This window comes from Hylobates moloch, unplaced genomic scaffold (genome assembly GCF_009828535.3).
Source record: "Hylobates moloch isolate HMO894 unplaced genomic scaffold, HMol_V3 SCAFFOLD_3, whole genome shotgun sequence".
Taxonomy (NCBI): Eukaryota; Metazoa; Chordata; class Mammalia; order Primates; family Hylobatidae; genus Hylobates; species Hylobates moloch.
In genome coordinates this window covers 176,610,010-176,636,181 of record NW_026652278.1, presented here as the reverse complement: position 1 = coordinate 176,636,181, position 26,172 = coordinate 176,610,010, and the positions used below count along the sequence as shown (strand labels likewise).

General features: G+C 41.0%; 1 pseudogene; it reads left to right on the top strand.

The window, feature by feature from the left end:
* Positions 1-160: 160 nt before the first annotated feature.
* LOC116481551 (little elongation complex subunit 2-like) lies at positions 161-22,875 on the top strand (annotated as a pseudogene).
* Positions 22,876-26,172: the final 3,297 nt, after the last annotated feature.

Here is a 26,172-nt window from a genome sequence, read left to right as displayed (position 1 = left end):
AGCGCCCTGTGACCCCGCGCGGCCCAGGAATCAGCGAGCGGAGCGTCTGGTTCGTTTGTCTCAGCTGTCAGGTGCCAGGTTCACAGAGACCCGTACCTGATGGCCTGAGAACCCTAGAGGGCCAGGGAAGTCGTCACGTACTTCAGCTTGCCAGAGAGGGATGGAGAAGCCGCTGACGGAGGCCTGTGACCATGAAGCGGGCGTGTGGCCAGAAGAGTTCGTTCCTGGGAACTGGCGGCTGAGACCAAACAAAATGGCGGACACCGCCACAGACGCCCCTGTGCGGAGGAGACGATCGCCAAGGGCGAGAAACCTCCTCCCCACCTCACACACGTGGCGCCAGGAGGGCCGCCAAGAATCTGATCTGACTCTGGACAAAGAGGGTACTAAAATGGCCAGAGGAGACTCTGAATATTATTAATATGTGAGTTTTCACTACTTGATGGAAAAATCCACAAAATAAAAAATGACATTCAGCTATAAAAGAAATAAATTGGCCATTTTTCACCCATGAAATTTGTCTGGGAATTTTTATCTGCTCTACCCGCAAAGCCTCTGCTGTCTCTCTCTCTCTTTCTCCCTCCCTCCCTCCCTCTCCCTCTCTCTCTCTCTCTCCCCTCCCCCAGACCCCACTCCACCAAAGCAGAAGGGAAATACACACAGTAGGATGAGATGCATAGAAAATCATCCTGTCAAACGCCATTTTGAGGGATAGAAAAGGAAGATTTTTATGATCATTATTGCAGGTATGTTTTTGGATCCTATTCAAAAGCGTATCTTGGCTACAATAATTACTGTAACATCATTAGGAAAAGAAAACCTCAACATGCCTCCTCTTCTTTTCTTTACTCACAGAATAATGGAATAAAAATGTCTCTGAATAGGCCGGGCGCGGTGGCTCACGCCTGTAATCACAGCACTTTGGGAGGCAGAGGCGGGCGGATCACGAGGTCAGGAAATCAAGACCATCCTGGCTAACACGGTGAAACCCCGTCTCTACTAAAAATACAAAAAATTAGCCGGGCGTGGTGGTGGGCGCCTGTAGTCCCAGCTACTCGGAGAGGCTGAGGCAGGAGAATGGCGTGAACCCGGGAGGCGGAGCTTGCAGTGAGCCGAGACTGCGCCACTGCACTCCAGCCTGGGGGAGGGAGCGAGACTCCGTCTCAAAAAAAAAAAAAAAAAAGTCTAAATAAACTCATTGTTTTGCCAATGATAAGAAAGCACTTTCTTAAGAAAAATTAGAATCCTCTATTTTCCATTCCTGCTAATTATTTGAATTTCACTCTTGGGTCCGCTCTCTAAAGTCTACTAGGATGTACTGAAGACAAATATAAGGATTTAACAAAAAATATCATTAGTTAATCTAATTCCAAAGAGCAGAACTTTCTTGGAGAAATTAACAGTGAAAGGAATATTCTATCAAAGGTATTTTTAATTTTAAAATGCTTAAGTCAGAAGACTGATTATATCCTAAAAGGAAATAAAGAATCATCAGTAGCTTTACTGACTGCTTTTTCTTAAGTTTTATTATTGTTTCAAAGAACTTTTTAACATATGTTATCAGAATTTGAGAGAAAATATTGACTTATTATCCTGACCCACTCAAGCTAAAAATATATTACTGAAACTATTTTAATCAAATGTTTGCAAATTATATATTGCTTGAATTTTCAAATGACATTTAATAAATATTGATTTTTAACAAAAGCATTTTATTTCTTGAAAGTTGACAGATACTTTTCGTTTCTTTTCTTAAACAATTAAATACAACAACAAGCTTTGTGGAAAGAAAACATTGGCAAAATTCAATTAACTATAAATATAGCCAACCTCCTGAAAGGAATATTATGAAGACTAACAAAGTCAGAAACAAGCAAATGCACAATGGTTATTATTCCAGTCCAAATTATGATTAGAATTGTATACAATTTCCTAGTCAAAACAAATTTCTTATTTGTTCCCAATTCCGGATAGAAACCGTAAAGTAAATCACAAGTATGAGCTAAGTTTACCTTGCCAGTAGTGTTTGGCAAACAATCGCCTTGTGATCACTGTGGCTGATCAATTTAATTAGATGTCAGAATCAATGAACCACAGGCAAGTGAGGTGAACTGCAACCATGAAGTCTAACCCTTTTTCCAAGACAAAGATACACTGAATTTGAGGTGTTTATTGTTTTAGCTTTCCATGATTTAAGACTATCATCAGAAGGCATAGCCTTCTCTCTTTAGAATCTACAGTTCTGCAGTGCTTACAAACTGTAAGTGACATATGAAGCTTTCACAAATTTGCTCTGAATTATTGGGTATATAATCCAAGCCCATGTGGCACTTTCCCTTATAGAACTCCTCAGGGTTGAGCGCTCCCCACATATTTGCCAGCATGACTGAACTGGGGTTGTACAGAGAAGTGAGGGCCTAGAAATGTAATGGATGGACTTTAGCCACAACCTATGATATGAGCACACAATTCCAGAGTCTGTAAGTCAGGCTGATTAATGGAAGTGAGCAGCTCAGAATAAGTGGCAGTTCAAAGACAATAAATCTCACAGTGTAACCAAGCTCTAGCCCACTCTTTTTTTTTTTATTTTTTTTGACAGAGTCTCTCACTCTGTTACCCAGGCTGGAGTGCAGTGGCGCGATCTCGGCTCACTGCAACCTTCGCCTCCCGGGTTCAGGTGATTCTCCTGCCTCAGCCTCCGGAGCAGCTGGGACTACAGATGCGCACCACCACGCCCGGCTAATTTTTTGAATTTTTAGTAGAGACAGGGTTTCACCTTGTTAGCCAGGATGGTCTCCATCTCTGACCTCGTCATCCGCCCACCTGGGCCTCCCAAAGTGTCAGCATTACAGGCGTGAGCCACCGCGCCCGGCCTTAGCCCACTCTTTTGAAGACGACAGGGAGGCAAATATGTGGCACAGTGACGACTGTGAGAAATAGAACTGTCTCAGACAAGTGTGTGTACTCTAAATACAAATACAGAAAACATCCAAGACTACTAACAGAAATCAGGAAAAATATCAAATCAGAACATGGAACACTGCAACTTCTCATTTTAGAAAAAGACAATGTAGTTACTTGAAGTAAAAACATTTTCAAATTTTCAATGTATTATTTTAAAACATGAATGCACTGAAGACAAACAAGTATAAGGATTTAACAAAAAATCTCAATCTGATTCCAAAGAGCTGAACTTTCCTGGAGAAATTAACAATTGAAGGAATATTCTATCAAACATATGTCTAATTTTAAAATGCTGAAGCCCAAAGACAGATTATGTCCTAAAATGAAATGTGCTATACTTCTTTTTGTCTTGAGGAAAAGTTTTTCAGAGATGAGAATCTTTTCTGAAAAATGACTATGTCTAATGTTCAAATAGCACACACACATGCACACCTGCTAACTGCTTTTTTGTTGATCTTGGCTTCTCCAAATGCTATGATGGTATAATAATCCATCTGGGGAAAGAAGATCTTCAATTTCATTACATTCTGAACAGGGATTGATAGATTTCACTTGGCTTCCTCAATGCTGATCTTGGGAGATGCAAACTTTCAGCAGAAGTGATCTGGTTGAAGGGGCAGAATGCAATACTCAGCACCAGCTGAAACACGTTAACTGTGTACAAGGCCAGAAGCCCAGGGATATTGGAAAGCAGGAAGACTGGGAAGTTCTGACTTTGCCAAGCCTGTGGCCCTCTCCCTCTCTTCCTAGACAATGATGTATCTCCTGTGATTACTGGGAGTCATAGATGGGAGGTTGGTAGGGTCTCCCCTCAGACACAGAGAATAAAGAGCAAGAATAAATGAGTTAATTCTCTTTTAAAAATCTATTTTTTTTTATTTCTTAAGAGCCAGAACAGCTGGAAAATATTTAAGCAGGGTTTAGTCAGCCCTGAAAAATCTTTTCTCAGTGTCCTAGGGAAGTTTTATCAGAGCAAATGTATGAAAGCAGCATGGGATTGCAGAGTATATAATCCTAGAATATCCAGGCAAACTAACATCTACACAGATGATAAAAATGGTCACTACTTATAAAGTGCTTCTTATCTACCAGGAACTTTAAGTGCACTGTATCATTTAATCCTTTCAACAACTCTTGGAGATAGGATCCCTGTCCCAGAGATAAAGAAGTAAAGTGAGTTTCCTACTTTCCCAAGATTATACAGCTGGTGAGACGTGAGGCCTACATTTAGGATCAGAGCAGCTGATTTCAAAGAATGTGTGAAGGGATGCTTACGTGGGCGGAGCCATGCTCGGGTCAGAAACACCTCCAACCTAAAGCACTTGGAACCAACATTTTAATATCAAGCCAGAGAAAAATTAGTTCTGTGCTTATTTTTTACATTTTAATTTAATTTTAATTTTGTGTTATTATTTCTGTACTACTACTCTCCTTCACCTTTAAAACAATTAGAAGACAGAGAAATAGGCAAACAAAGAAGAGAAAAAAGCGAAGAAATCCATATCCTAGGGCTGCAGGCAGTGTTCTAACATGGCAGAAGCAGGTGCCATCAGACGTACCCTCCAGGACGGAGTGATCATTGCAAAAGGCAGATTGCAGGCTACTCAGTGAGCAAGCAGTTGGGGTTTGTGACCAAAACAATTTACATTTGAATTACCCACACTAAACAAAGTGAGTACAAATAGGGGGGAGAAGGGAACATGAGATAAGGTTAATAACCTCAACTTGAGATGTCCCCAAAAGATAGACGGAACAGATAGAATGAAGGTGACGGTAGGGAGGATAGTGCTGGTGGCTAACACCTCAGGAACTCTTGGTTTTAGAATCAGATTTCATTAATTGAAAGCAATAAAATGGGGCAGTAAAACAAACGCTTTGGGAAGAAAGAAACCCATATCGGGTAAAGCTCAAAGTCCTAGTGATGCCAAGATATGAGTTAATTAGGTTAGGAAAAAAGTATTCATGAATAAGGTAATTGAACTCTACAACTTTGTAGCCTTTTTTTTTCTTTGAGAGTATCTGATCTACAGTGTATCATTTGCAAAATCTCCTATCTACCAGTGGAAAGAAGCTGCAGAGTTCCCTGACCCCCTCGCAGGACATGCAACAGCGGTGTGGCTCATATGTTCTGCCACTGCACACTCAAACCCCTTATGGGAGGGGGCCCACAGGCAGGTGCAGGAGCCAGGCTGAGTGTGTTTTGGGCTCCGGCCCCACGGTAGCATCTAAGGGTGGGTGCCTGCAACTCCCAAAGCCCAAGTAGACATGTGTTACAGTTCACTCTTTTAGCTTTGCTGTTTGCAGATGGCTTAAGTGTTAACCAGCTCAGTGCCCTCTCAGTACCCAGGTCCTTGTCCAGAATCCAGGAAGAATCAGGTTGTACACAGACTTGAAGGATGAATGCGGGGGTTTTACTGAGTGGTGGAGGTGGCTCTCAGTGGGATGGATGGGGAGCTGGAAGGGGGATGGAATGGGAAGATGATCTTCCCCTGGAGTTTGGCCATCCAGCAGCCCATCTCCTCTCCAACCATCCCCAGCTGAACTCCTCTCGATGTTCAGATGTTCCTTCTCTTCTCTCTGCCACACCATTCTGCTATTCTTCTACTCTTCTGTTCGTCACTTCCTCGCCTGCTTCTGGAGCCTGGGGATTGGGGTTTATATGGGTACGGGATAGTGGGGCATGGCAGGTGAAAAGGCAACTTTTGGGCAGGAAAACAGGAATGCCTGTTCCCACTTAGGGCCGTGGGCTTCCAGGCTTGAAGGCGAGGCCTTTGCTAGGGCACCATCATCTTCTACCCAGTATTTCCCTGTCTCCTGTCTCTATCAGAAATATAAATTGTTGTTCTGTATTAATTCAATGGGGGAAAAGGCATTAGTTAAATCTTCCAACCTTACAGTTGAATGTTAACATTTAATTTCACTACTAAAATAAATGACTAATATCACTACCGTGAAATTTGATAAATTTTAATATTATATCTCTGCACTCAGTTACAAGTAATAAAAATACTAAAAAAAAAAAACAAACTTCTAGAAAGAGAAGGGAGGAAATGGGAAACTCTTATATAAAGTTTTATTTAAACTATCCCTGATTGAAATTTTGGCTAAATGTGGCAGTGTAAGCACAAATGTTATCTGCTCTGCCTTAAGAAAATCAACTAAGGCCAGGAGTGGTGGCTCACGCCTGTAATCCCAACGCTTTGGGAGGCTGAGGCGGACAGATCACCTGAGGTCAGGAGTTCGAGGCCAGCCCGGCCAAGATGGTGAAACCCTGTCTCTACTAAAAATACAAAAATTAGCCAGGCATGGTGGCGGGTGCCTGTAATCCCAGCTGCTCAGGAGGCTGAGGCAGGAGAATCACTTGAACACGGGAGGTGGAGGTTGCAGTCAGCTGAAATGACACCATTGCACTCCAGCCTGGGAGACAGAGCAAGACTCTGTCTCAAAAAAAAAAAAAAAAAAAAGAAAGAAAGAAGAAAGAAAATCAACTAAGAGGAGAGCAAATAAATTAAAACATCCATGAGCCCACTAGGACAAAAGAATGGGAGAAGTAATATTAGAAGATAAGAAGTTTAATATTTCTTTGACATTTAACAGACTAGTAGGCATTGATTGAGTAGAATAAAGAAAGCTGCAACCTAAGAAGAAAAGAAATATGATTCACTCAGAGAATCTCAGAAAGTTTCACAGCTAGGAGTCAGCAAATAAGCAACCGTGGGGGACTGGGTGAGGCTTAAATTCAGAAATAAAGTGATTACATGCGTTCTAATTGCAGGCACACAAGACTGTTCCTGTGGCTCCCAGAAGGCTGCGGTCAGATGTTATCTCCAAGGAGGAAATTCTCCTTTAGACACTGGAGTCAGGTGATGCCCAACAACAAAGGCCCGCTCTGTTAAGGGGACCACTGGCCAATACGCCATCCCATACGTACTCTCAATCATCCCCCAGTGCATCACACTTACGAATGCACAGGCAAGGACCACTGGCCAATACGCCCACTCCCATAGGGACTCCCAGTCATCCCCAGTGCATCACACTTATGAATGCACAGGCAAAGACCACTGGCCAATACGCCATCGCATACGTACTCCCAATCATCTCCCAGTGCATCACACTTACGAATGCACAGGCAAGGACCACTGGCCAATACGCCCACTCCCATAGGGACTCCCAGTCATCCCCAGTGCATCACACTTACTCATGAATGCAGAGCCAAGGATCAGGAGGCATTTGGGACAGAGTTTTCATATGAGTGGAACAAACTCAATCTGACAGATTAAAGGAAACACAGAAGAAGGGAGAGAGTGCAGAAACAGAAAAAGTTATATTCGGAACCCTATTTCTAGTATCTCTGAAGATACAAGACCTACAGCAAGAAAAAGATAGCAAGGAGAAGCAGCTCTTTCGTAATGCATGTATAGGTGGTAAAATTATAAACACAGCTAAGACATGATGACACTAAAGGCAGAAAAGTGTTTGACTCCTGGGGGTACTGGGGTGGGGGCATGAGGAAGAGTGTGGTGATTGGAGACGGACACCTGGGAGACTGCTAGGTTTTGGTAAGACTTTATTTCTTCACCTGTGTGGTTGTTGCATATTATATGGCTTTATAACCACTTGTTAAATATACGTTTACTTTTGCACATCTTTCTGTATGTACGCTGTATGTCACACACACACACACACACACACACACACACACACACAGAGTGATAAAAGGCAAAAATGGAGAAATTGAAAGGGCTCTTGGAAAATACAACTCTGACAATACCCCACCCTCCTTCCAAAAAAAGAAAAGATTGAAAGTGGAAGATGGAGCGTCGAGGTGGGAAATGAGAAAGCATATCTGCAGATGACATAAAGAAAACATTCTCCTAAAATCATCCACAGAACTTGAAATAGAAAGGAAAAGTCTACTTTTAATGAAAACAGGAGTGAGGTGAAATGCCAAACCACAACACAGAGAAAAAGCCTGCCAGCCCAGGGTACACTGAGCAGGGCTGCTTGTGGGGAGTAGCAGAGCGTTGACACTGAGGCTGCAGACACCAGAAAGCCCAATGTGAGGGGCCCGTCCTAGAGGGCTCGCCACAGTGGCACTGGAGGCACGGGCTGGCTACTAATTTCCCCCAGTCCTGGGTCACAGTCTAGAAACAGAGGTAGAGTTAGACGTGGGCCACCAAACCCACCACAGCCAGATGGCAGGCTGGGGCAGAGCAATGGCCGCTGGATACCAAATATGACTATGAGGCTCTACCTTGTCCTAGCCAGGGACCTGGCCCTCCATGAAATGCTTCCCTCTACCTACGGTAGGAAACAGATGTCTCAGGAGAAAGAAAACATAGTCTGAAATGAGGAATCAGAATTAATTATAAATGCCTTAAAATAATGCAAAATAAGCAGAGTTACACCAGCAGAAAATGCATGTCCGGTCCAGAAAGTGCATCTGAAACTGTAAAATGTGGTGACTGAGAAGCTGCACCAAATATTTTATCACTATTAACAACAACAGGCCAGGCGCAGTGGCTCACACCTGTAATCCCAGCACTTTGGGAGGGTGAGGTGGCTGGATCATTTGAGGTCAGGAGTTCGAGACCACCCGGGTCAACATGGTGAAAACCCATCTCTACTAAAAATACAAAAATTAGCTGGGCGGTGGTGGCGCTCACCTGTAATCCCAGCTACCTGGGAGGCAGAGGCGGGAGAGTTGCTTGAGCCTGAGAGGCAGAAGTTGCTGTAAGCTGAGATCACGTCACTGCACTCCAGTCTGGGTGACAGAGTGAGACCCTGTCTCAAAAAAAAAAAAGAAACACAACAAAAAACAACAACAACAAAAGAATGCAAAATAATGAAATAATGAAATAATGAAATAATCGCCACACTGAGCCAGAGGCAAATGGCCAACCACCAGACCACAGGCAGGCTATGAGGGGCTAGTCGCCCTCTGCCATCCTGCTAAGGCACTGCAGACACGTGAGCAAGCCTGGGTGAGATTAACCGGAGCCAGCCCAGACCATGGGAACTCTTCAGCAGATCCTTAGGTTAACAAACTGTTGCTGTTTTAAGTGACTAAATTTGGGGATAATTTCCTAATCAACAGAAGCCAACAGACACACTTGGAAATTACAGATTTGAAATAGATGTGGAATGTCTCCCTCATCACCTATGTTCCATTGCCCTTGGAATAGGGGGGCTGTGAATCAATATGTGGCTTGTAGCTTTGTGTCTAGAAACAGTATAAAAAATTGTTGGGAAATCAAGGCGGTGGCTTCGATTATCCAGGTGGCCCGCAAGCACCCTGACTCTTGTTTGCGGCAGCCACATAGGCCCTGGATAGGTGAAAGGGCAAAGGGAGCTGTGGGTGCCCCAGGACACCAGCTGTCTCCCGGCCTGTGTCCTCCTTTAAAGCCCAGTAAATGTGGCATCAGATTAAAGCTGTCTGTGTCTTGCAAGTCTGATGGCCAGCTTGAATCTGTAATCAACAGGGCAGTGTGTAGCAGTATTCAATACTGGAAGAGCTGAGGCCCGTGAAATTTTGCACCAAGAAAGTGCAACCCAAAGATTTTATACCAACTATTATTTCAATCAAGTATAAAAGCAATACAAACTGATTTTTGAATGTTCAAAGATATGGGAACATTGTTTATATGGAACTGCTTGGGAAATCTAGCAAACAACAATCATCAGTGAACCAAATGTTGACAGGGTATGAAAAGTTGCAGCCAGGGGCCTGGTGATGAGCATGGAACCTGCCTGATGGTAGGAGAACTCGGTGAAAGAGACAAGAACAGGAACAGAATGTCAGCACTACAAATGTTAAAACCATCGCTGTGATCTGACTACTATGGAGGGTTTTATGTGGCATCACTGATTTTCTTCTCTTTCATACACAGGGCAGAAAAAGCATAGAAGTAAGAAAAAGGAGCAGAAAAGAAAAAATAAGTATGTGATTCACAATGAAGATATGCCAGTTATGAATTCTAGAGATTAAATAACACAGCATCAATGTTCTTAAAACAAAAAGTAGGCTGGGCGCGGTGGCTCACGCCTGTAATCCCAGCACTTTGGGAGGCCGAGGTGCGCGGATCATGAGGTCAGGAGATCAAGACCATTCTGGCTAACACAATGAAAGCCCATCTCTACTAAAAATAAAAAAAAATTAGCTGGGCTTGGTGGCAGGCGCCTGTAGTCCCAGCTACTCGGGGGGCTGAGGCAGGAGACTGGTGTGAACCTGGGAGGCGGAGGTTGCAGTGAGCCGAGATCGAGCCACTGCACTCCAGCCTGGGTGACACAGCAAGATTCCGTCTCAAAAAAAAAAGTAGAGCATGCATAAGGAAAGACACAGGAGCACAACAGGGAAAATTACATCACCTCTATCAGGCTGTGACTGCTGAAGAGAGCAAAAGTAAGTCATGATGTAAAAATGTAAATCACATAGTTTTCTCTAATTGATAGATAACAAACTTGGCACCTTAAAAATATAGAATGCTCTTTTTTTTCAGATTCCACAGATCATAAAAAAGACTATATTTCAGACCACAAAACCAGTAATTTCTAAAAACGATTTTTAATTCTTTAATGAAGATGCAGTGAAATTAAATAAACGATAAAACTCCAAAACACAATAAAACATATAGGTTTTGAATGTTTTCTTATATCATTAAGGGCCAAAGAGAAAAACGTTGAAGAATATTTGTAAAAGAACTGACCACATATGACAACATCTGTATGACCCAGGTAGATCTGCACTCAGAAGAAATCTAGAGCCTTAAATAACCATATTAATAAAAACAAGAAAAACCTTAAAATATCAACAAAATATAGACAAAAATATATAAAATTGACAGAAAATTAAGGCAGAACTTAGTGACTAAAGCAAAATGGTAGTAATAGTAGTATTTTTTAATTCAAGAGCTGTATCTCTAGGGAAGCATTTAAAAAGTAAACTACCTTATTCAAGAAAAAAACCAAGAATATAGATAAGTACATAAAGCAAGAAATAAGTGAAGGTCAATCACAGACAGAGACCCCTGCAATGCACCACTAAGACTACTTAATTTCATGCAAAGATCGACAGAGTCTTTGCCTAATGTCCAGGCCGTGCGAGTCTCAACCTGAGAGACGGAGGAGTCCTTCTCCTGGACCAGATAGTCCAGGGGAATCTGTGGGTTGAAGGTTCTGTTCACATGTTCCTATCTCACATCTCAGAGCCCTTCTTTCCATTGAGTGCCCTCACTTTGTGTAGGACCCCTTTTAGGGCTGAGAATTTAGCCTATAGTGAGTTAAATCATGGTCTCCAAAAAGATATATCCATGTCCCAGTCCCCCAAAACTGTGTCTGTGACCTTATTTAGGAAAGTGTTCTTTGCAGATATAATTAAGTTAAGGACCTCAAGATGAAATTATCTTGGGTTATCTAGGTGGGCCCAACATTCAATGACATACAGAAGGGAAGACACACAGAAGAAAAGACAGAGAGTATAAGTCCATGTGAATATCCAGGCAGAGATGAGTGTTGCAATCAAGAGTCCAAAGAAGAGAAGACAAGGGTATGTTCCAAGCACGCTTACCCAGTTTCCTGTTCTAGGCAGTTCTCTGTGTTGAGCTCCTCTGGGGCAAGAACAAAAGAGTATTGAAAGTATTGTTGTCTCTCTGGACCAAAGCCTGTACTGACCACAAAACAAAGCCCTTCTTGGATTCACCCTCAGCCCACACTCAATCATGTGGGTACATGGCAAGAAGAGACATGAAAAGATAAAAGAAAAGGGGCCTCTTTGTCTCAAATCCCAGAGAGCTGAAATCATGCCCTTCCTTCTGGATCAGGCTGAATGGTGGTCCCCAGGGAGATAAGTCCGTGTCTTATTCCAGGAACCTCTAATTGAGACCTTATTTGGAAAAAGGGTCATCAAAGGTATAATTAAGGCTTTGAGATGAGATCATCTTGGATTATCTGGATGGGCCTTAAATCCTTTGAAGACACACAGGAGAGAATGATGTGGTCAGTTTTAACATGTAGATTGTATTTTTATTCAAATATAGTGAGGCTGTGAAAGGAATATAAAAATCTCAGGACCCCAAACTCACTATACCAAAGGGAAAAGTGAAGCTCAGTAACTGCGTCATGCAAAAACTGCCTTCCATTTTGTTCCTAAGTAGATAGCTGCAAAGACAGAAGGCTACATGTCTCCCCCGGTGGCCTCCTTCACAAATTGCTCACAAGGAAATTCCTCGTGGGCCCCAAGAGCTTTACCCTAAAACAGAATGCTGTTTTATTTCACCTTGACAATGTAAACTAACAGCTTATCTTCACCTGTAGCTTGACAAAGACAGGCCTAGAGGGCATCCCTTGGCTCACCTGAGAGGAATGCATATTTGAGCACCTCCTCTGTGTTTACCTTATCTTATGCAAAATGCAGAAGCACTAAGCACTATGAATAATTCACTGTTCCACTACCCACTCCTTTCACATGTAAAATGTAGATTCAGTAAGTGCTAATCAAAGCCTCCAAAGACTGTAACCACTTGCCTCTTTTGTCTACCGTCTCTCTCTTTTTTTTAATCCTCTTTTCTCATCTGCCCTCCCTTTTTCCCTTTAAATCAGGAGTGTCCAATCTTTTGGCTTCCCTGGGCCACATTGGAAGAATTGTCTTGGGCCACACATAAGATACACTAACACTAACAAAGCTGATGAGCTAAAAACCAAACCAACCAACCAAAAATTCGCAAAAAAAATCCCATCATTTTAAGCAAGTTTACTAATTTGCTAATTTGTGTTGGGCCTCATTCAAAGCCGGCCTGGGCTGCATGCCGCCCATGAGCTGTGGGTTGGACAAACTTGCTTTAAATATTGAAGTCCTCAAACCCTGTTTGCATGGCCACACTGGTGATCTAGCTTGCTTTATGTATGAAGATAAGTTTGTAAATATTAGTGAATATACCTAATAATTGGATTTATTTGTAGCATTTGCATCCGGAGAATGCTTTAAGTCTCCGTTTGTTAGTCAATGGTGTAGTCACTAACTGTATTTTTAAAATAAAAAATGCTATTGGGAAGTTGTGACTACTGACCTGGCACGAAAATCTTTAAACTTACATATTTTTGTCCCAGGAAAATGGTGATACTTTTCTGATTATGGAATAGAGACATGTGTATCAATTTCCTGCTTGTTATAAAAACCTGCAGAGGCTGGCAATAGATTGAAACTATCTTCAGGAGCTATAACTGCTATTACTACATAAGTCCATGCAATTGGTCTAGAACTGATTAGCGACTCCTATTCTAAGTGGAGGTTTCCGTGCGGTCACATCCCTATCCTGTCTTTCAGCTCTCTGTTAAATGCCAATCTTTCTCTTTTGCAGGGAACAGCGTGATTAAAGAGCTCTTGTCTCCATATTAGAAACTGGCCTGACCACTGTGGCAGCACACTGAAGTATGTGATAAATAATTTATGAACCTCGGAGGTCTGGTGTGGGGAGATATTCACCTTTTCTCCATCCGTGCACCACACATCATCCGTCAGCACCAACACGGGCACGTGCAGTTCTGCCTCAAGGTGGGTAAAGCTACACGTTCAACAAACCCGTGAGTAAAAGTGCAACAGTGGAGCTCTGCTGCCGCAGCAAGACCGCTTCTGGTAATTTGGGAGCAAACTGCTTTGACCAGGAACGTTGGGAGATTATACATAGAAAAGAGGTGTTGGAATTCCTTTTTATAAATGATACATATTACCACGAAAGGATAAAAACGGAAGGTGGTTTTGAATGTTGGCAAAACTGCCCGAGAACTTTAATTAGGACAATGTCGCCACAACAACTGTTTTCAAAACCACAACTTTCAGAATGCTCTGGGCACCGCATGTGCCGCGTGAGGCTTGTTAATGCAGTTTCCATTGTAACAAACAGCCTCAAAAAATAAAATAAATAAGTTGCACGTGCATCAAATTTGCTTTTAAAATTATACAGGATTTAAAAGAATTTTATGGCCAGATATATTGACCAGAGCAAAAACTTTTAACAGAATACAGAGAATAAACAGAAACTATTTATTTATACATTATTCACAAATATTCCAAGTTCTTGTTTATATCATTTGCTTTTCATCAAAAGATTAAATAATAACACAGTGTTAACAGAAAAACTTCAGCTGAATTAAACTTTTGGGTTTTTTGAGACGGAGTTTCGTTTTTGTTGCCCAGGCTGGAGTGTAAGTGGCACGATATCTGCTCACTGCAACCTCCACCTCCCGGATTCAAGCGATTCTCCTGCCTCAGCCTCCCAAGTAGCTGGGATTACAGGCATGCACCACCACTCCCGGGTAATTTTTGTATTTTTAGTAGACACGGAGTTTCACCATGTTGGTCAGGCTGGTCTCGAACTCCTGACCTCGGGTGATCTGCCCTCCTCAGACTCCCAAAATGCTGGGATTACAGGCATGAGCCACTGCACCCGGCCAGCTGAATTAAATTTAAAGGAGTTTAATTGAGCAATGAATGATTCGTGAATCAGCCCCCAGAATCACAGCAGATTCAGAGAGACTCCAGCACAGCCACATGGTGGAAGAAGATTTATAGACAAAAAAAGGAAAAGGATGTACAGAAATCGGAGGTGAGTTACAGAAACAACCGGATTGGTTACAAGTTTGCCTTACTTGAACACAGTTTGAACACTCAGCAATGTGTGAGTGCCTGAAGTATGGCTGCTGGATTGGTGACTATTCCACGTACATACTCCTAAATTAGGTTTTCAATCTTGTTGACCTATTGAGTTAGGTTATGGTTCATCTACAAGGACTCAAATATAGAAGTATAGAGTCCTTCCCAGGCCATATTTAGTTCGCTTTAACAATAGATAATTCTTTTTTACAATTTGAAGTGGATGTGTTCTTAAATTATGTACTATTCCTTACATTTCTTTATATTAGAAATTCCTAGCCTTTAAAGTAACAAACAATACCTTTAATTTATTTTCGTTAGTGCTTTCTGGCCAACAATACTGTAATATTTTTTAGAAACTCATAAATCAATTTCTTCATGAAGAATTATATGATAATGCTTATTTCATAAAATGTGATTTTACATATAACTACACATTAAAATTGTAAGTGCCTTAACATATATAATATTATAAAAACATAGTTATTAAGAAATGTCCAAAAGCACATTGAAAAATGTGGGGCATTTATGATTTTTTTCAAAGTAAGATTCACTTACATAATTGTAAGAAAATCAGACATGTCTGTAGGTATTTGCTTATTATGTGAGCAAACCTTTATTGTGACAATAGCGGGATAAGTAAAAAGGAGTAAGACATAAATCATCTTAAAGATGTTCTCTCTCTATATATATACTTTAAGACAGAATCTCACTCTGTCACCCAGGCTGTAGTGCAGTGGTGCGATCTCGGCTCACTGCAACCTCCACCTCCTGGTGTGCTTTTCTCCTGCCTCAGCCTCCCGAGTAGCTGGGACTACAGGCGCCCGCCACCACGCCCGGCTAATTTTTTGTATTTTTAGTAGAGACGGGGTTTCACCATGTTAGCCAGGATGGTCTTGAACTCCTGACCTCGTGATCCACCCACTTCAGCCTCCCAAAGTGCTGGGATTACAGGCGTGAGCCACCGCGCCCAGCCCTGTTCACAATACATTAACAGACAGATTGTAAATAATATTATAAAGTGATAAGATGACAAAACAAAACTACAGATAAAATTCTACAGGAGCAGCCAGTAGAGAGTGATTGATTCTAACTAAAGTTTAAGAAAGACTTTATTGTAAAATCATCATTTGAGGGAGCTTTTGACAAGTCGGTTGAGCTTCATACACAGAGAAATTGGGGAAAGGGGAGGCAATAGCATAGAGATGAAAAATAAGGCGTGTTTTAGTTATTACAAATATAGAATTTGAGTTAATGCATACTGTAACATTTGCACACTACCTACCTAATGTACACAAGTGGCTGTGACTGAATAAAAGGGCTCAAGAAAGCAATCGTGGCAAAATAAAAGTATTAACTTATGTCAACAGTGGGTTTTTTTCCCCATTTTATTTGTTTATTCCTGGATGGATTTAGTGGCTTCCTCTCTATATCCTTTTACTCTAACCACACCAATGCGTACCTGACTGATCGTAAATGCCAGCATGTCCATTTTCTGCATGAGGGCTTTCTCTGACTCTGAAACCTTCTTGGCTACTTTTTCTAGGACTGAAATGCTGGAGAGTGATCACTCATAGGTACAGCCACAACCAGTGGCTGATGGAAATTGGTGTGTAAATATGACAATTCCCTTGGCCCACGGGTGGGATGAACCACGGGTGGGATGACCCACGGGTGGGATGACCCACGGGTGGGATGACTCAGGTACACATTTGACCCTGGCTTCTCAGTTTCCACAGTGGGATTAAGCTCCAGTTGTCCGTAGTGACAATGCCCTTGAAAATAAAGCCTTTTTTGTCATTATTTTCTTCCCTATCTCATTTCCTATTCTTTTCAGATCATCTACAAAATAAACCACTTGCACTTGAATGGCTATTTTGGTCTGGGTCCCAAATTGAAATGTACATTGGGATAAAAGTACATGAAATAAAATTAAATTACATAAGCAAGAAATAAATTTTATTTATTGTAAGCCAGTGAAACTTGGAGGTTGTTTGCTTGGAAGAATAACAGGATCTGCAATGACTAAACAATAATATATTACAGAAAAGAAGTCAACTACAAAATTGGAATAAAAAGCATTGTGTTATAAATAACAAAGAAGGCACTTGGAAAACAGGTGCTTATATTTACTGTCTGAATTCACCATGGAACACAGGTTGGGCCAAAATGTGGAGATTTGGAAAAGAAAGGAGAATAATACAGGTCGTTCAGCAGAAAAACAACACAACCAAATTTTGAATGAATGTGTTGAAAGAAAATTAAAAGGAAGTGAATGTGTATAAAGATGAGGTGAATTTCTTAGTTGAACCCACCACTAAAATCTGCTTATCCACTGAATCTTCTGCCTCATTAAACATAACCACTATTCTCCCAGTCACCAAAACACAATGTGCACCATTTGCTTCTCCCATCCCTTTACTCCAGCTCACTCCGGCCTCTCAGAGCCACTCCCCACCCCTCCTCAGTGGGCAGCTCGTACCAATCCTCCTACCTAGGTATTTCTCAAATCTAGCCCTCCTTTTCACTCCATGCCTGCTCTTTCAGTCAGATCCTGACTTTCTCTTGCTTGATGCATTTTAATATCTTGGTTCCTACTCTTCCCTCCTTGAATCCTGCGTCCCTCAACTCTATCTTCCACTGTGAGGAGTGATTGAAAACATAAAGCTGACCAAATCATCATTCCGTGTGTTAGCACCTGCAAGCAGACTGAATGCGGCCCTCAAGGAGGGTGAGAAAGACAATCAGTTGAGGTGTAGAAGAAAATATGAGAAACGTTATCTTTTTTTTTTTTTTTTGATACAGAGTCTCACTCTGTCGCCCAGGCTGGAGTGTAGTGGCGTGATCTCGGCTCACTGCAAGCTCTGCCTCCCGGGTTCACGCCATTCTCCTGCCTCAGCCTCCCGAGTAGCTGGGACCACAGGCGCCCGCCACCACGCCTGGCTAATTTTTTTTTTTTTTTTTTTTGTATTTTCAGTGGAGACGGGGTTTCACTGTGTTAGCCAAGATGGTCTCAATCTCCTGACCTCGTGATCCGCCCGCCTCAGCCTCCCAAAGTGCTGGGATTACAGGCGTGAGCCCCTGTGCCCGGCCAACTTTATCTATTTTTATTTTGTTCTATAAAATAAAATAAAATAAAATAAAATAAAATAAAATAAAATAAAATAAAATAAAATAAAATAAAATAAAATAAAATAAAATAAAATAAAATAAAATAAAATACTAACATTTAACATATGGAGAGACCATACAACATGCAGAGAAATTTATAAATACATATAGATATATTAGAGGTGACTGCTTGAGAAAGTTTTACTAAATAAGTGTATAATCAGAAAAGCCCAAGGCCAGCTGCTCACAAGGCTACAATCAAAACGTCAGCCCGGCTGGGCAAGGTGCCTCACGCCTGCAATCCCAGCACTGTGGGAGGCCATAGCGGGTGGATCATGAGGTCAGGAGTTCAAGACCAGCCTGGCCAAGAGGGTGAAACCCCGTTTCCACTAAAAATACAAAAGTTAGCCGGGCGTGGTGGTGGGCGCCTGTAGTCCCAGCTACTCTGGAGGCTGAGGCAGAGAATTGCTTGAACCTGGGAGGCGGAGGTTCCAGTGAGCCGAGATTGTACCACTGCACTCCAGCCTGGGCGACAGAGCGAGGCTCAGTCTAAGAAAAAAAAAAAAAAAAGTCTGGAGGCAACTGGCATAAAGGCTAAAATCTGAGTTCCTTAACACGGCATGCATAGCAGCCTCCAGCTTCAGCTTCCTACTGCTCCTCACAGGGAACTCCACAAACTAGTAACAGCAGTTTGTGTTTAGTTCCTTGATTCACATCGTGCTATTTTATGTTTCTGTGTATGTCCTTCCATCAGAAACATTCTTTTCACATGTTTTTAAATGATCTTGTCAAGGATATTTGCATTGTGAACAGCCTCCGAAGGTAAGGTAGCTTTTCAAATTCAATCTCCTGCAAAACCACATTCAGTGACATTCAGTAACCACCTTCCAGGACCTTCTCCTGAACTTTCACGACAGGCTAAGTGCACCTCAGTGTGCTCTCAGAGCACCCTTGGAATGTTGCTGTCATTGGCTGGGTGCAGTGGCTCACACCTGTAATCCCAGCAGTTTGGGAGGCCAAGGCAGGCAGATCACGAGGTCAGGAGTTTGAGACCAGCCTGGGCAATATGGTGAAACACCATCTCTACTAAAAATACAAAAATTAGCAGCTGGCACGTGGTGGCAGGCACCTGTAATCCCAGCTACTCAGGAGGCTGAGGAACCAGAATCACTCGAACCCGGGAGGTGGAGGTAGCAGTGAGCCAAGGTCACACCACTGCACGCCAGCCTGGGCAACCAAGCAAGACTCCATCTCAAAAAAAAAAAAAAAGTTGCCATTGCTGTCATCGCTTATATCCCACGCTATGAAAAATACTGTTTATGCCAGGCACAGTGCCTCACGCCTCTAATCCCAGCAGTTTGGGAGGCCGAGGCAGGCAGATATCCTGAGGTCAGGAGTTTGAGACCACCCTGGCCAACATGGCAAAACCCCGTCTCTACTAAAAATACAAAAAAAATTGGCCAGGCATGGTGGCACGCACCTGTAATCCCAGCTACTTGGGAGGCTGAGGCAGGAGAATCACTTGAACTTGGGAGTCAGAAGTTGCAGTGAGCCAAGATCGTGCCATTGCACTCCAGCCTAGGTGACAGAGCAAGACTCCGTCTCAGAAAAAATAAATAAATAAATAAATAAATAATACTGTTTCTGTGTCATGTGTCTTTATGCATTGTTTCTTCTATTCATTGGAAGCATTTTGGGTCAAAAATCATGTTTTATTTATCTTGGGATTTCTAGGATCTATAAAAGTATCTGTTAGAAGATTGGGACCCAGTAAATGTTTGCTGAACTCTTATATGCTAAAGAAGAAATAGCTAGAAAGCTACTGTAAAAGCCCGGATGTGAAATATAAGGAGAAAAAAACAAAATTCTCGGTGCCTTGATTTTTCAATTTCATGTAAATGGTGGAGAAACACTGTTAATTGTAAAGGGCCTGAGGTTTACTCTACTTGCTGTCTAATGAGTTCCCTTATCATTGTTTCATGGATGTTGGCAAAAGACACAAGACTCCTAGATTAAAAAAGGGAAAAGTTGTATACTGAGTGGATTTTCTTCATAGCTATGGAAGCTGGAGCTTAGGAAACTCCAGTCTTTTATAATGGACCTTATATTAGTCTGTTTTCATGCTGCTGATAAAGACATACCTGAGACTGGGAAATATACAAAAGAAAGAGGTGTAATGGACTCACAGTTCCACATGGTTGGGGAGGCCTCACAATCATGGCTGAAGGCGAAAGGCACATCTCACATGGCAGCAGACAGGAGAAGAGAACTTGTGCAGGGAAACTCCCCTTTATGAAACCACCAGATCTCATGAGACCTATTCACTATCACGAGAATAGCATGGGAAAGACCCACCCCCATGGTTCAATTACCTCCCACCAGGTATCTCCCACAACACATGGGAATTGTGGGAACCACAATTTGAGATGAGATTTGGGTGGGGTCACAGCCAAACCATATCAGACCTCAAGTAAGTTTGCTCAAACTTTGTCCTAAAAGTAGTCATTATTTTAATTTTCCTAGACACCAAGAAAACCTGCCCTCTACCCCAGAGGGAAAAGCTACCTTAACTTCCAAAGCTGTTGACAATGGCAATATCCTTGAAAAGATTATTTGAAAGAAAAGCTGCCAGAGTGTCTGTTTACACAACATGTGAGTATATGAAATACTCCTGGGGAATCATCTTCAAAATACGAGTAAAGTATCCTAAAATATACAAGAAGGTCCTAGAGCATTTGATTTGACCAAGCCTGTGAGAGTCTACTTAAAACGAACTGTTCTTATTCTTCCATTTTAACTGGACTTTCACTCATTTATTAAGTTTGAAAATGATCCTCCCAGTGATCCAAAATTAATTTGAAGCTTTGAGAAAGGAATTACTTTTATGCTAGAAAACAACTGTTTTTACTTCCCTCGAACCCAAGTTATTCAATAACTATATTATCTGTGTATATATTTACATCTTTAAGAACAGGGATCTTTGACTCTCCCACCAGGCATAGAAAAGAGGTTTTCCCTGAAGAGTTTATATCTGAAATGGACATGTCCTGTGAAGTAGTGAGTGCCGAAACATTGAGACTCTTGAAACTTGTATCTGGATTTTGATGGTGATGTTACGAAACTTGAAATTTTTGGAGTAACCACCACCAAAGCATCAAAGCCACCAAGTCCAGCAAGTACTTCCACAGTAACTAACGTGACAGATGCTCCCACAGCCCCCAAAGCAGGAACTACACCTGTGGCACCAAGTGCACAAGACATTTCTGCTAATTCTAGAAGTTTATCTCAGATTCTCCTGGAACAGTTGCAAAAGGAGAAACAACTGGTCACTGGTATGGATGGTGGCCCTAAAGAGTGCAAAAATAAAGATGACCAGGGATTCGAGTCATGTGGCAAAAAGGTATCAAATTCTGACAAGTCTTTGAGGCAAGATAGTGACTTGAAAACTTCTGATACCTTACAGTTAGAAAATTCTCAGGAAACGGAAACTGCTAATAAGATATGACTATAGATATGGTACACGTTGATGCTGAAAGACCCAGTGTTCTGGAAAACCTAGACAACCCAAAGGAAAAGACTGTGACATCAGAAGCTGCTAAAACTGAAGGTCCAGTTCTCTGCAGCAGCGATACAGATGAGGAGTGATGGAAAGACAGTTGTCATGGGTTCTAACTTAAATTCTTGACCAGCTAGTCCAAATTCTTCCTCAGGACAGGCTTCTGCAGAAAACCAGGCTAATACTGCTTGTAGTCCAGAAGAGTCATGTGTTTTTATTTTTATTTATTTTTTTTTTTTTGAGGTGGAGTTTCATTCTTGTCGCCCAGGCTGGAGTGCAGTGGCACTACCTCAGCTCACTGCAACCTCGACCTCCCGGGTTCAAGCAATTCTCCTGCTTCAGCCTCCCAAGTAGCTAGGATTACAGGCATGCGCCACCATGCCTGGCCACTTTTTTTTGTTGTTGTATTTTTAGTAGAGACGGGGTTTCACTATGTTGGTCAGGCTGGTCTTGAACTCCTGACCTCAGGTGATCTGCCTGTCTTGGCCTCCCAAAGTGCTGGGATTACAGGCGTGAGCCATTGCACCTGGCAAGTCATGTATTTTTTTAAAAAACTATCAAAAGAGTATATAAAAATTTTGATCCAGTTGGAGAGATTTTTAAAATGCAGGATGAGCTCTTAAAGGCAATTTCCAGAAAAGTACCCAAATTGCCCTTAATGAATTTAGAAAATTCTAAACAGCCTTCTGTTTCTGAGCAATTGTCTGTCCCTTCAGATGCTTCTAGTTGGCCGAAATTGGATGGCCTTCTGCATTTCAGAAGCCAAAAGGACAATTGCTATATGAACTTCAGGACTATGTTGAAGATACGTCGGAACACCTAGCTCCTCAGGAAGGAAATTTTATTCATAAGTTATTTAGCCTGCAAGACCTGTTGTTACGCATGTGCTGCAGTGTCCGGAGGATGGAGACAAGACCACATTCTAAAACACAGAGGAAAACTGGACAACAGTTTCCAGTTTATGTACTACCAGAAGTAGAGTATCAAGCTGGTTATGGAGTTGAAGCTCTGACTGAAAGTTAATGTTGTCGCTTATGGACTGGAAATTGATCGCATTCCAACAGATATTTTACGTTGGCCATGTCGATGCATTTACTTCAAAGCTTTTTCTACTGGAAGAAATTACCTCAGAAGCATTAAAAGAAAACTTTCAGCACTCAAGATTTCCAATGTATTTAACATCCTCCAACACATTCTAAAGAAATTAAGTAGCTAGCAGGAGGGTTCCTACTTGTTATCTCAGGCAGCAGAAGATTCTTCACTCCCCATCCATAAGGCCTCTGATGGAAAAGTTACTAGGACAGCATACAATTTGTATAAAACACATTGCAGCCTTCCTGATGTACCTTCCAGTCTCTCAGTTCCCTGGGTCCCATTAGATCCCAGCCTGTTATGACCATATCATATCCATCATGGAAGAATACCTTGTACTTTTCCACCTAAATCACTGGATACCACAACACAACAAAAGGTTGGTGGAACGAGAATACCTACAGGCAGCCACAGGAATCCAGTTTCCATAGAAACCAAAAGCAGTTGCTTGCCTGCTCAGCAAGTTGAAACTGAAGGAGTGGCTCCGAATAAAAGAATAACTTGAGGACTGCACCATGGAAAATTAAATTTCAAAAAAAAAAAAAACCCAGTTATAACAACGTTTAATTTAGAAAAGTGTGAGGGAAAATATGACTAAAAGCTCAGTAGGCAAGAGGAACATTTTTCCTGTAGTATCCTCAAGAGTTCTTCGAGTGTCTTGAAAAAATATGTTGGCTACGTGAAGGAATGCTTCAACTAAAATTGGATGTTACGCTGTTCACTCCTAAACTTTGAGGAGCATCTTGATATGTTTTAACATTATCATGGCAGGGAAATATATAAAGAAGAAAAATACTTTTACATTAAACCTTTTCTAAAAATTGTAAATAGAAAAATAATTTGATTTTTTTATCAAGAATGACACATCAATATATATTATGTTATATTGCCAATCAGTTGAGACTGACTCAAAAGGTTAAATATTGCCACTGTTGAAGATAATTATGAGCATCACAAACCTTGTTTCTGACCCATTTTGATAGTTTTTATATACTCCTTTAAATGTTGCAGGTTAATAAAGTTAATACCTTTAAATTTGGTGAAATACCATTACAGAAGCCAAAAATAAAAACTCCCTGCCTCTGAAAAAAAAGGGAGGTTTTTCTTCCTTTCTTTATTTTTGGATTACATATTTAATTAAAACCTGTAACACTGTATTATTTATTCAAAATTGCTTCTAGATATATCATCGATCAATATTGTCCCATCCAGATGTCATCAAGAAGGCTGATTAGAGGTGTTCAGTGCTCTCCTACTCCACAAAGGACCAAAACAATTAGAAAACAACACATCAAATAGAGTGTATAGGAGAAAACACTGGAATTCAGCAAGAAAGTGAGAAAGACCTTCTGATGTGTGGAGACTGGAGATGGCAGCATAAAGAGGAAAGTGAAGAGCCTGGCTGGGATTGGCTCATTCCAAGAGACACTCCTCACCAAAGAGAAAGAGGTAAGTTGAGCCCCAGGAATAAATTTATAGAAATAAATGCCTGCATTAAAAACGTAGAAAGAGTTCAAATAAACAATCTAACAATGCACATCAATGAACCAGTAAAGGAAGAACAAACTAAACCCAAAATTTAAAACTAGAAAATAAATAAATAAGATCAGAGCAGAACTAAACATAGTAGAGACTAAAAAAAAATACAAAAGATTGATGAAATGAAAAGTTGGCTTTTTGAAAAGACAAACAAAAATTGATAAACTGTTAGCTAAACTAAGAGAAAAGAGAGAAGACACAAATAAATAAAATCAGAAACAAAAAAGAAGACTAACAACTGGGACCACAGAAATACAAACAATCATTAGAGACTATTATGAACAACTATCCACCAGCAAATAGGAAAAACTAGAAGAAATGAATAAATCCCTGGACACATACAACCTACCAACATGAAGCCATGAAGAAAAAGAAAACCTCAACAAACCAATAATCGGCAATATGATTGAAGCCATCATAAAAAGTCTCCCATCAATGAAAAGCCCAGGACCTGGTGGCTTCACTGCTGAATTCTACCAAAGATTTAAAGAAGAACTAATATCAATTTGACACAAGCTCTTCAAAAAAAATGGGAGAGAAGGGATCATTTCTAAACTTATTCTAGAAGGCCAGCATTACTCTGCTACCCAAACCAGACCAGGACCCAACAACAACAGTGACAAAACTATAGGTCAGTATCCCTGATGCACCTAAATGCAAAAATCCTGAGCAAAATACCAGCAAACTGAATCTAACAGCACATCAAAAAAATTATACACCCATGTTCAAATGGGATTAGTCCTAAAAACGCAAGGATGTTTTGGTATACCCAAATCAATAAATGTGATACATCACATCAACAGAATTAAGGGCAAAAGCCATAGGATCATCTCAATAGATGTGGAAAAAGCACCTGATAAAACCCAACATCCCTTCATGACAAAAAACTCTCAATAAATTAGGCATGGAAGGAGTGTACCTCAACATAATAAAGGACATATGTAACAAACCCACAGCTGACAGCATACTGAATGGGGAAAAGCTTTTCCTCTAGGAACTGGAACCAGACAAGAATGCCCATTTTCACTACTCTTATTCAACACTGTACTGGAATTCCTAGCCAGGGCAGTTAAGCAAGAGAAAGCAACACAATACAGCAAAATTGGAAAAGAGAAAATCAAATTGTCCCTCTTTGCAGATAACATAATCTTATATAGAGAAAAACCTAAAGACTTCACCACAGAACTCTTAGAACTGATCAATGAATTTGGTAAAGTTGCAGAATATAAAATCAACACATAAGAATTAATAGCAAGTCTATATACCAATAACAAACTAGCTGAAGAAATCAAAAAAGCAATCCCATTTTTAATAGCTACAAAAAAATAAAGTACCTAGAAATAAATTTAACCAAGGAGATAAAAGACCTCTACAATGAAAACTACAAAACACTGATGAGATAAATTGAAGAGGACACACCCACCAGAAAAAGAAAAATTCCATGTTCAGATTGGAACAGTCAATATTGTTAAAATGACCATCTTAATCAAAGCAAGCTATAGATTTAGTGCAATTCCTACTGTTACCAAAGCACAGGGGTTCAGTCTAGGTTCTGCTGCTTGCCACACGGAAAGCCAATCACTGAGACAATGAGTATTGCCAAGGAAGAAGGCTTTAACTGAGTGCTGCAGCAAAGGAGATGAGAGATTAGTCTCAAATCCATTTCCCTGACTGGCTATAACTAGTGGTTTATAGAGCAGGGAAGAAATGTGACAATGTCTAAGAAAAGTGAGGAACTAGGGAGGGGCAAGAAAGTAATCATGATGAATGAGGGATTTGGCATCTCATTCTCTGGACGTAGTGATCAGGTGAGTTTCAGTTCTCTAATACTTTTTTTGAGAGCCCTGAATGTCATTCCTGAGGAAGGAACACAGATAAAACAAATGCAAGCTTCAAGCTTTAAGAACAGAAGGATCAAATTCTATGTTTATCCAAAAAAACTATCTATGGGACTACTGGACTAGTTTCACTATCAAAATACCAATGATATTCCTCACAGAAATAGAAAAAATATTCTAAATCTTGTATGGAGCCACAAAATACCCCGAATAGCTAATGCAATTCTAAGCAAAAAGAACAAAGCTGGAAGTATTATAATTCCTGTTCTCAAAATATACTACAAAGCTCTAGTAATCAAAACAGCATGACACTGGTATAAAAGCAGACACATAAACCAATGGAACAGACTAGAAAACCCAGAAATAAATTCTCTTATTTACAGTCACCTGACTTTTTGACAAGGTCACCAAAAACATTGAGAAGT